This window comes from Meriones unguiculatus, assembly GCF_030254825.1.
Source record: "Meriones unguiculatus strain TT.TT164.6M chromosome 13 unlocalized genomic scaffold, Bangor_MerUng_6.1 Chr13_unordered_Scaffold_33, whole genome shotgun sequence".
NCBI classification, from domain to species: Eukaryota; Metazoa; Chordata; class Mammalia; order Rodentia; family Muridae; genus Meriones; species Meriones unguiculatus.
In genome coordinates this window covers 6,026,790-6,039,312 of record NW_026843645.1, presented here as the reverse complement: position 1 = coordinate 6,039,312, position 12,523 = coordinate 6,026,790, and the positions used below count along the sequence as shown (strand labels likewise).

The 12,523-nt window shown below is 36.2% G+C and overlaps 1 long non-coding RNA gene across 1 annotated transcript; it reads right to left on the bottom strand.

Moving 5' to 3' along the window:
- Window positions 1-9,991: 9,991 nt before the first annotated feature.
- LOC132650780 (uncharacterized) lies at window positions 9,992-12,148 on the bottom strand. Its single transcript, XR_009588896.1, has 3 exons — window positions 12,044-12,148; window positions 11,771-11,831; window positions 9,992-10,096 (listed from the first exon to the last, which is right to left on the bottom strand). It is a non-coding gene; the product is annotated as an uncharacterized LOC132650780 (long non-coding RNA).
- Window positions 12,149-12,523: the final 375 nt, after the last annotated feature.

Here is a 12,523-nt window from a genome sequence, read left to right as displayed (position 1 = left end):
TAGTGTATTTACATAATCAGATATTACTCAGACATTTAAATAATCAAATCATGAAACCTGAAGGTAAATGCACATTTGCAGGTAACTGAGAGTAAGAGAGCCTAGACCCCAAAAGAGAAATAGGGTATGTATTTGTTTTACATATATATTAGTTGCAAGATATATGATATGCAAGCAACTGAACATAATACTGCAGGGGATACATACAGATTAAGAACTGGAGGTTAGGGAAGCCTGAGATTTCTCCATAGGAATGAGAAATAAAATACTTGGTACAAATGGAAGGTGGGCTAAAAAGATAGAATTGAAGGGGATTGAGAAAGGCAGAGGGCAATGAAAAGTTAACATGAAAAAAGACGGGTAAAATTAAGGGTCATTTATTTGGTACAGTGGAAACCTAATGCAATAGAAACTTTGAAGCCAATATAAATGAAATCACCACACAAGGAGAAAGTCCCAACTGGATATCTCTTGGCACTAAATTAAGCATCCAGTACTGGTAATAGTTTATATTTAACTGAGGTATTGGCCAAAGTAGTGTGATTGTAATGCCAAAACAATACAGGCTTTTGCCAAGACTATAGGCTGCTCTCCATAAATTGACTGAAATGCAGTATTGCTGGAGACAACACTTACACCTACATGGAACATAGATAGAGCTTGTGCCTACATAGAACCTTCACACTTACATTCTAGCAACTTTGATATGGGAAGTACTCTGCAACTACAAGAGGAGAAATATAAACACTAACCCAGCTACCAAACTTTTGAACTTTAACAATGTTCTACCTGTAAGACATATTAGTGTGAGTTGTAGGAGTAAATACCAATCTATAGTTTGACTTAAGGCCCACTTCATATAATGCAATCCACACCTGACACCGGATTATTGATCAAGAAAAATAAATTACATACCCCAAGGTTCTAGGAAAAAAGCAAATACTACATTCTACTAAAAGTAATAAAATGACCATTGACACCATTCTGCTATACTCATAGACCAGTATCTTGTTCAGCCATCAAAAAATGTCATCCTGCATCTGATGGAGACAAATTCAGAGACCCATAGAGAAAATAGACAGTCAGTGAGAGGCCTCAGAATATGTCCTCCAGGCTCGTCAGTAATTCAGCCAGAAGAGTGTAAGAGCCAGAAAGGAAAGAGGATATCGAAGAACAAAGCACTATAAATTAAGAGGACTATAGAATAGATAAACTGTGAGAGACTGAGGCAGCATGCACTAGGCCTTTAGTGTTCTGTCCCTAGCCCTATCTCTAATTGATAAGTGCTTGCAAATGAAAATGTAGTTTTCTCCAAGGGACACTCATTTTATCCAAGGGGCTACTCTTAATTGTATTTTTAAGAGTACATTCCAATAGGTAGATGGCTAAAAATTTCCCTCACTGGCAAGTTTGGATTATCATGTCCTAGAATTATGGCATGCATTTAAAAAAAATTTTTATCATAGTTCTCATTTTAATTTGCTGAAGATTTTTTTTTCTGTTTTTAAAGCTACATGTCCTCTGTGTGTATTCAAGTCTTGTGTGGTGATTTCATTTATATTGGCTTCTTATATATATATTTTAGAAAGTTTCTATTGCATTAGGTTTCCACTATACCAAACAAATGACCCTTAATTTTACCTGTCTTTCCTCATGTTACCTTTTCATTGCCCTCTTCCTTTCTTTCCCAATCCCCTTCAATTCTATCTTTTTAGCCCACCTTCTATTGTTTCAAGTTTAATATTTTATGAGATGCCTGCATATATGAACAAGTCTGCATCATTTCCCAACTTGGGCTCTTTTTCTTTTTTTTTTTCCTACTCAGATGTGTTGGCTTTTGTTTTTTTGCTATTTTATTTTCTTATTATACCTTATACCCCTCCTTTTTTAATATGAGGGTGAATTTAGACAGGATAGAATAGGAGATGGGAAAGAGTTGTCAAGATTAGAGGAAGGGAAAACTTTAATCCGGATGAATATATGAGTAAAGTGACTATTTTTTTAAAAAAAAAAAAAGGAGAAAGGGAGGATGAAAAGAAAGAAAAAGAAGGAGGAGTTAGAGAAAGAAGAGAAGCAGGAGGAGTAGAAGGATGAGAAGATGAAGAAGAAGAACAACAACAACAACAATTGTGTCCAAAGAAATGTTAAATAGCCATGCACAAAAGATCCAGAAAATTTAAAAAGTGCAAAAAAGTAATTTATGAATAATAGAAATAGAAAAAGAAGAAAAAACTCACATCAAAATCCTAGAAAATATTTTCAGCAAAATAATAGAAGGATGTATCCTTAACCTGATGAAGAAGGGGTAGCCTATGAAAGTACAAAACGTATATAGAACAACAATTAAAGTGTACTGAAAAGAAATTGTGCTCAGCACATAAAATCAAAACATTAAATGTAAAGAAAAGTATATTAAACAAAGAAGGGAGAGTAAAAGTTGAAAATAGTAAATTGCATTTAAGTCAGGCTCTTTAGAATAACTCCTGATCTCTCAAGAGAGATTCTAAACCTAGAATGGCTGAGTCAGATTATATATAATCTTTGAGGGACCCTTATTCCTATATCCAGTAAACTTTCAATAATAAATGAGGAATAAAGACATACTGCATAATAAAACCAAATATGAGCAGTATCTCTGTAAAACTTCACTACAGAAGCCAATCAATGAAATACTCCAATCTAAAGTGTTAACCACACCCAAGACAACACAAATAATGAATAATCCCAAGCATCAAAGCAGAAGGCAAAAACCCCACACTATAACTACAAAATAAAAGGAAATAATAAACATTGCTCATTGAAATCTCTCAACTTGGATGTTCACTTCTCCAATAGAAAGACAGGAACTAACAGAATGGACTAGACAACAATGTCCATTCTTCTGCTGCATTTACTGAACACTCTTTATCATCCAGGTTGGACAGCATCTCTGTGTAAAAGGATGGAAGGAGACAGTAGAAGAAAGTGGGCCAAAAAAGAAGTTTAGTGGAACTTTATTTTATAATGTTCACACAAACAAATACTAAAATTCTTGAGTCAATTTAAAAGAGAGTATGTACTGTACGCACTGAATGAGGAGTTCCACCATTATCCATATGAAAACAACAGATGACTTGGGCAGGTCCAGCACACATCTACACTCATGTTTACTGAAGCAAAGCTTACCATGTGCTAAGATAGAATGGACTTGATTGTCCTGAATCACATGAGTGCAAAATATAATATTATTCAATTTTTTATTCATGGAAAACATGCACATTTGTTTTTTGAGAATTTTTAATATAATCACATTATTTCTCATTTTTTCTGCCCTTCCTACAAAATCTCTCATATATCCCTCTTTTGGCTTTTTCAATTTCAAGTCTTGGGGTGGCAATAACTGCTATTACATGTATCATGCATGTGTGTGCATGTGTGTATGTGTATGTGAGAGAGTGAGAGAGAACATTTAACATTTCAAGAAGGGCAATTATTTTATTTTGAAATTGTGGATTAACTCAAAATGTATCATCAAAAGTTATGACCTGAGCTAGACACAGAAATCAAACATTGTTTGACATCAGTCCTAATTGGGCCAAAAGCAGTCAGTCCTCTGAAATAAGAACTGAATAGTCAGTATTAGAGCCTGATCATCAGGGTGTAGTGGCATGACTTGTCAAAGAACACATTCAGTGACAAGAGGAATAATATAAAGAAATACTTCAGCATGCATGCATAAGAGCTAATAATAGCTTACATTGTTTACTTGAGAAATATTCTGTGTATATTTTTTAAATCTCAATGACCAAATGTTATAATTACTGTGTAAGAGATATTAATCTATTTATATATTATTTATTCTTCCATCAATTTTCCTTCCATTTTCACCCTCCTGAGTTTTGAGTAATCATCCTTTGCTCTTTTGAAAATTCAAGCCACTTTTTCATAAACTATTTTTACAGACTTAAAATATCAAAATTTGATTTTTAAAATATTTTATAATATTATAATACTAGGAATATATAACAAACCACTGAATTTTATCAAGGATATTTATTACATATAGTATTATAGGAAAAAGGAAAATGTGTAGAGATAAAATATAATTCTTTCTAGTTATTTTTAAGAGACAGTTGCCTGAGTCCAGCCATCTCAGGAAAAAAAAATATTTTTTTCTTTTTTAATGATTATTACAATTTACTCTGTTTTCTGGCTGTAAGCCCCTCCCTCATCTTCAACCAGTTACAACCTACCTCCCTCTTCTACACCTATGCCGTCTTTCCTAGTCCACTAATAGGGGAAGTCCTACTTCCCTACTATATTATGCTAGCCTATCTTATCAAGTCTTACAAAGAATGACTGCACCTTCTTCCTCCTTGCAGTCCTGGCAAGGCTGCACCTTCCAGTAGTAGGTGATCAAGGAGCCTTCCACTGAATTCATGTCAGAGACAGCCCCTGTTTCCATTAATAGGAAACTCACATGGAAACTGAGATACTTATGAGCTACATCTGAGCAGGAGTTCTAGGTGTTCTTCATGCATGGTCCTTGGTTGGAACAAGACCCCCTGGGCCCATAATTTTTTGGCTCAATTGGCCTCCTTGTGGAGGACCTCTCCCATACAGGCCTTTTTAGCTCCTGAATCTTCCATATTAATCCATGCTTTCTGCACAAAATTTGGCTATGAGTCTAACCATCTGCTTCAATACCCTGCTATGTAGATTCTTTCAGAGGCCCTCTGTGTTAGTTTCCTTCCCTGTTCCCTATTTTCCCCCATTACCGATGTCTATCCCATTTGCCCTTCTGAATGAGGATTAAGCATCTTCCTTAGGGTACTTCCTGTTGTTTAGATCCTTTAGGACTATAGATTTTAGTATTTTAATCCTATAGTGTATGACTAATATCCACATATAAGTGAGTATATACCATGAGCATCTTTCTGCTTCTGGATACCTCACTCAGAGTGATCTTTTCTAGTTGCATCCATTTACCTGTTGATTTCCTTGTTTTTAATTGCTGAATAGTATTGCATTGTATAAATGTGCCACTATTTCTGTTTCCATTCCTCGGTTTGGGGGCCTCTAAGTTGTTTCCAGATTCTGGATATTTTCAATAAAGCTGTTATGAGTAGAGTTGAGAAAATGTCCTTGTTGTATGGTTGATAATCTTCTGAATATATGCCCACAGTTGGTATAACTGAATATTCTGTACCACTATTCATAATTTTCTGAGAAAGCACCAGATTGATTTCCAAAGTGGTTGTACAAGTTTATATTCCCACCAGCAATAGAGGAGGGTTCACTTTTCTCCACAGAAGTCCAGCTTGTGTTGCAGATGATGTGATAGTATATATATGAATATCCCTAAAACTTCAAGGGAACTTCTACAGCTGATAAACATCTTCAGCAAAATGGCTTGATACAAAATTAAATTTAAAAAAAAACTGAAGTCCTCCTGTATACAAAAGACAAATGGGCTCAGAAAGAAATTAGGGAAACAAAACCCTTTCACAAAAGCCACAAATAACATAAAGTACCTTGGTGTGACTCTAATCAAGCAAGTGAACAACTTGTATGAAAAAAAAAGAACTTCAAAGAAGATATCAGAAGATTGTCCATACTACAGAATTGGAGGATTAACATAGTAAAAATGGCCACTCTACCAAAAGAAATCTAAAGACTCAATGCAATTCCAATCAAAATACCAGCACAACTCATTACAGACCTTGAAAGAACAATTCTCAATTTCATATAGAAAAACAAAACAAAACAAAACAAAACAAAACAGAATTGATTTTAAAAGAATGCCTGTACAGATGTTCATTTAGGTGTCATCCACCCAAAGAGCATCGGACCCGTCCGATACCTTTTTCTCAGAGGCGGGACCTGGGGCATCAACCCGCATGCAATCAGACATGCTCTTCTCTGGGTCCAAAGCAGCTGACCCTGAGTGCAGTGCTTAGCCTCGCATCCTGAGCGTATCATTTTAGCTTTTTATGGTATCCAACCATGCTTGGGGAGAATGTCTTGCTTCAATGGCTGTAAAGGCCTGAATGATCATGGCTGCATCACACTGTTGTGAGACTCTAATCTTGCATATATACCACAGGCAAACCAAGGAGACCAACACCAGAAGGCCATCTGTACAAAGTCCCAATTTATTTCTAATATCAGAGATCAGACCTCTACTCTTGCCTGATGCGTCTAAAACAAAAAGGGGGAACTGTAGAGAACTGCGGAATGCTATGCCTTAAAGATGGAGCTGGTTTCCGCCTTCCACCTTCCCGATGGTGAGTGCTCTCTGTCACGAACAACTCCACATTTGGCTAAGGCCGAGGATCTGGCTTGCTTCCATGTATGTGGACCTATCTGCATTGCCCACGTGGCATGCTGGGGTTGGCTACCCAGAGGCTATTTAAGCTGTGGGCTGGCTTTCCCCGGGGTCCGAGGATTGTTCAATGTTCCTGAATAAACTGCATTGGAAAAAAAAAAAAAAAAAGAATGCCTGTAAAGTAAAAGATTTTCTGGAGGTATCTTCATCCGAGATCTCAAGTAGTACTATAGCGCAACAGTAATAAAAAATGGCATGGTACTGCCATGGCACCTGTACTTTAAATCTTAAAGGGGTGTGCATCTACTCATTAATCATTTTTATTAAATCATATCAAGAAGCTAAGGGGAAAAACAAATATAGGGGAATCAAATGCTGTCTCAGTTTTAGACCCAGTTTGAAGGTCTAATGCTTCCTTGGGCTATTGTTTCAGCTCATCAACCTTAAAACATCCATGGCTTTACTATTAATAGTGTACTTTTCTTAACTTTAAATTGTTCTCTAAGATTTTTTACATCAGAGCCATTAGCAAAAACATCTTCCCTGACCTTGTTAAACAATCTATTTTTCCAAATTCTTTCTAAGTATAATGGTCATTGCTAACAATCTACATCTATGGTTCCTTTCAAGGGCACTGGTTAATTCATTAATATGCTCCAGTAAACATGTGAAAGGAGATCAAGCATTGTTAATTTTAAATGCCAGTGATATTGCCCAGTGATGGGCTAGAAGCTTCCTTAGAGTTTTCATACAACTCATGTTATGAGGTATATGGGCATCATAAGGGCAACAAGCAGAGATATGCTACATGAGAGCACAAAGTCCTCAGGAAAATCAGTTCTTGGAATTATGCTTCTCCAAGACAAACTCATCATGCCTATGCTCACAGGGAGCCACATTCTATGAGTTCTACAGCTGTTTTACTGTTGCTCCTGCATGGCTCTTGACAGGAACAGGTAGCCAAAATAGTTTGCCTATGGATGAGTGAGAGGGGAGTGAGGTTAGCTCAGGCCCTGGGAAGGAGAATTCAGGGTATTTCATGGGCTGTGCTAGCCTGGAGGACCAGATAACATGGATAGACTGAAGGATTGCTGGGAGAAAATGGCAGGTAGTTTTGACTTGAGATGTTAACTATGAAACTCTGGCATTAGTTCCAGGTTCAAATCCTACTTCTATGGTAACATAATCTTCAGAGAGAGAAGCATGTTCTCCATTGGATAATGATTACCAAGTGAGCCCACAGGGAAGAAAGGTGGCAAAGACAAAGATTCTGTTTTTCTTTTCTTTGTATATATCTTCTTTCTTTTCTTTGAAGGAGGGTGGTTACCCAAACTGGACTCAAATTTTTGCTCTTTTGTTTTGTTTTTCTTACTATTTTTTATTTTATTAATTGTTTTTATTTTTCACAATTTATTCATTATATATGCTGATTGAAGGTCACTCTGTCAACTCCTACTTGTCCGACCCTCCCTCCATCTTCCCCCATCCCCTTTCCCTAGTCCACCCAAAAAGGAGTTCCTTTCCTCTGCCATCCAACAATATGTTATCAGAACACTACTAAGCTATTAAAGACAAAGATAAAATTTCTGCACTTATTTATTTTCCATAGGCCACTGTACTCACTTTAGAAGATTTCATACTATGAAGCTTGCCTACAACCTTACAGTGAACTAAACACTAAGTATAACTCATTTTAAAGAGTCCCACTCCAAGACACTGTTTGATTGACCATCTCACATCCAGAAACATGTGAAATTTGAAATGCTATGAAGTCTGAGACATTTTATCACAGGCATTTCAAACAATGTGGTTCTCTTGCTGCCTGTAGGGCTGTTTCCCACCAGCCCAGGAAGGCATGAGGGGAAGAAGATGAGTAGTATAAAGCTTGGAAAGCCCGCAAGCATAACAGTGGTCAGCCACTCTGGGAACCACCTCAGAAAGTAAGTTCAACTTTAATTCCAGAAAACAGATAACAGAGGCTTATATCCCTTGGGGAGTGCCTGGGATGCTCCAAGCATAGGTGTAGATAATTGTTTAACGCTAGGCAATTCAAGGATGCCCAATTTGCATTAAACAGCACATTCCTATTATATGAATAAGAACAAGGACACGGAACCAAATTATCCTATATTTGAAGGGAGGGGAGAGTTATCAGGGATCTGTGTCAAAGGCCATCTATCAAATTTGATTGGTGGTGTCAATGTCTAAATCTAATCCAGAAACAGAGTCATACATGGAAAAGAAAGCCTCCTCCCTCATATCTCAAAATTCAGTGTGGGTTGTGATGTTTTTCAATAGAACCCCTGGAACAATAGTTATGTGTACACAAAGAAACTTCTACAGGCTACCACTGTTGTGATACTCTCAGAGAACTTCCTGGCTGGTGTTAGTTCACCATTCCCTACACATTCATCCACTGGACTAAAAGTTTCTTGTGTAAAGTGAGGCAACTGAAAATAGTAAATATTGAGAATCAGGATTATCAAGAAGTCTTCCGTAAACAACTTATTATATAATACTGTTGCATGTAATTGATATTCATCATTCATTGTATTCTTTTAAAAAATAAGTTTATTTACTTTAAATTCCAACTGTAGTCCCCCTCCCTTCTCTCCCCCCTGTACTACCCTCCATTCCTATTGCCCCTATTCCCTTTCCCCTTCAGAAAAGTGAGGTCATTTCAAATTGAGCTAGTTTTTCAGTTCTGTTGGATCTCAGTGGACCAAAGAACACAAAGACCTTTCCACATTGCTTATACTCACAGAATCCCTCTCCAGTAAGGATACTTTTATGATGACGATGACTCTAGATTTGTGCAAGGCCTCACCATTTTAACACATTCATAAGTTTTCTTGCCAGTATGAATCCTTTCAAGATGATGAAGATTATAATGTGGAATGGTTTCACCATGTTTAAAAGCACTCACAGGCTTTCTATCCATTAGGATTTCTTTCATGAGTGTGAAGATGATTCTGAAGTCCAAAAGTTTTTTTTTTACATTGGTAACAGTCAGACAGCTTCTTTCCAGTATGTGTTCTTTTATGTATTAGGAGATGTTATGTACAAAGGCTTTGCCACATACTTATATTCATATGGTTTCCCTGCAGAATGTGTTGTTGTCTTAGGAGATTACTGTTACATGCAAAGGCTTTATCACACTAATTAACCTCAGAAGGCTTCTCTCCAGTGTGTGTTTTTTTCATGTTTTCAGAGACTACTCTGTTGTGCAAGGGCTTTATCATGTTGAGTATATTTATAAGGTTTCTTTCCAGTATGTGTTCTTTTATGCCGTATGAGATTACTGTTTTGTGCAAAGGCTTTACCACACTGGTTGCATTCATAAGGTTTCTCTCCAGTGTGTGTTCTTTTATGGCTTAAGTACTGTTTTCTGCAAAGGCTTTACCACACTGGTTACATTCAGAAGGTTTCTCTCCAGTGTGTGTTCTTTTATGCCGTATGAGATGACTGTTTTGTGCAAAGGCTTTACCACACTGGTTACATTCATAAGGTTTCTCTCCAGTGTGTGTTCTTTTATGCCTTAGGAGATTATTCTTCTTTGCAAAGGCTTTACCACACTGGTTACATTCATAAGGTTTCTCTCCAGTATGTGTTCTTCTATTGTTTATGAGATGCCTGTTTTTTGCAAAGGCTTTACGACATTGATTACATTTGTAAGGCTTCTCTCCTGTGTGTGTTCTTTTATGCTATATGAGATCAGTGGTATAGGGGAAGGCTTTACCACAGAGAGTGCATTTAGAAGGTTTCTCTCCAATATGACTGCTTTCATGCCTGCAAAGATAATTGGAACATGTGAAAGATTTACCACAGTCATTGCATTACACTAATAAATATATTTATCTATATGAATTTTGTAATTCAGTCTAATGGCAAAGAAGAATAAAATTTTAAAGTTTTATCACTTTATTTACTTTCATGTTTTTTCCCTTCATTATGGGTATTTTTGAAGATCCCTGTGATGGTAAGATCATTTGTTATGTGATTCACTATTATGGCATCATTTTTTTTATAACAGGTTTTCTCATATATATGAAGAGTATTGTAAGAATTCAGAGTTTTACCACAGCAGTCCTTTTCACAAATTTTTGTACTGTATGAATGACACTTCATTTACAAAGTGAGCCAGGACAAGCAGAAGAAGTTCCAAATTCCTAGTATTCATAGGTATTTTCAGCAGTATGACTTTGCTGATGAATTCTCAGTGAAGTTGCAAAACCAATTAACTGTTACCTTTTATCACATTCAGAAAATCTACTCAAAGTGGGGACTCTTACAAAATTAATTATTCTTGGAGAAGCACAGGTACACTGCTTCTTTCAATATTTCTATGCTCATGTGTCTTATAAACATTGTGACATATGATATACCAATTTAAATTACAAGAATAATAAAAGATTCCCACATTGAATTAACACTTTTTTTTTCTGTTGTTGTTCATCATAGACATGTCATATAGGGATTAAGGTTTCTCCACAATTATATTCTTGACTCTCATAAGCTGCTCCTTTCACTAAACTTTACAGTGTTACTACATGCAAAACCAATTAACAGTAACCATTTATCACATTCAGCAAATCTGCTCAAATTGGGGATTTCTACAAAATCAACTGTTCTTGGAGAAAGACAGGTACACTGCTTCTTTCAATATCTCTATACTCATGTGTCTTAGAAACATTGTGACATATGATATACCTATTTAAATTACAAGAATAATAAAAGATTCCCACATTGAATTAACACAGTTTGTTTTTGTTCGTCATAGACATGTCATATATGGATTAAGGTTTCTCCACAACAATATTCTTGACTCTCATAAGCTGCTCCTCTCACTAAACTTTACAATGTTACTGCATGAATATGAGTAACACTAGTTGTACTATGAAATGTTTGCTTACCAGAAGGTTTTGGACACATACTGATCACCTATTCAATGGGTATACCTCTTACAATATCTGACTAGATAGAATGAGACTAAACAGATTGGCAATTCAACTCAGTAGCTGTAATGTCTATATGATGTAAAGGGCATTTTCTGTTACAACATTATATTATTTTCTTCTATCTTAGGGGAGTGCCTTGCAAACACAAATCAGATACCTCACATTGAGGTACATGGAATTGTGAGATTTTAATGAACATCAGTACACTTAGAAGCAGTGCTCTTTTTGCACTGTTGCTTTTCTTTAAAACCTCCAGGACACAGCTATGCTGGTACATTCCTTTAATCCCAGCATTTGTGGAGACAGAAGCAGGCAGATCTGTGTGATTTTGAGAGCACACTGGACTAACAAGCAAGTCTAAGTTAAGCCACAGCTACACAGAAAAAAAAAACTATTTCAAAAACAGAAAATAAAAAGCAGCCAACAAAGAAACAAAAAACAAACTTTCAGGACACATTAAAATTTCTTAAGATTTATATCTGTATGAGTGTGCACATAAAGTTACCTTTTATTACTTGTAGAGCTTTGAAAATGTTCTTCAATGGTATGGTCTTCCCAATTGTAGCCTAAAATAGAGTACAAGAAAATATATATTACTGGAAATATCATGTTATTATTAAAGCAAAACTTAAATCACTATCTTCTATGACCCTTAGAACTATGCCTGACTTATTCACCTCATTCTTCCTCATTCTCAATTGGAATTATAGAAAAGGATCAATAACAAAGTAAGACTTGTCTCCTTATTTTAAAAGTGAAAGAAAATTTGCTGTCTTACCTATAGCAGTGAGGTTTTTACAGGTCTCTAGCATCACATCTTTGTAGAGTTGTTTCTGTGATGGTTCCAGCAAAGCCCACTCTTCTTGGCTGAATTTCACATGCACATCATTGAAGGTCACTGAATTCTAAAATATGTCATGCATTTGTACAACAGAAAGAGTGGCAACAATATAAATTTATACTTCATTGGCAATAGAATCATATAATTCTAGTGCTGCTTCCATTTATTTTCTGACACAGAAGTGCCAGTGTTAGATAGTTGGGTTCTGTGCATCAGGTGAAGGAGGGGAGAAGAAAAAGCCTAAAGGTTAGATCATAAGGAAAACCAAAGGCGTGCTTTGGAAACCTGTGTTAAAGGAGTTTCATTAGTTTGTAAGGCATGAATATGAATTAGACATTAGTTGGGTTCTTGAGTGATCTATGAATCATCTTCAGTTACTTGAGCAAGTAGGTCAGAACCCTGTCATGAGACAGGTGG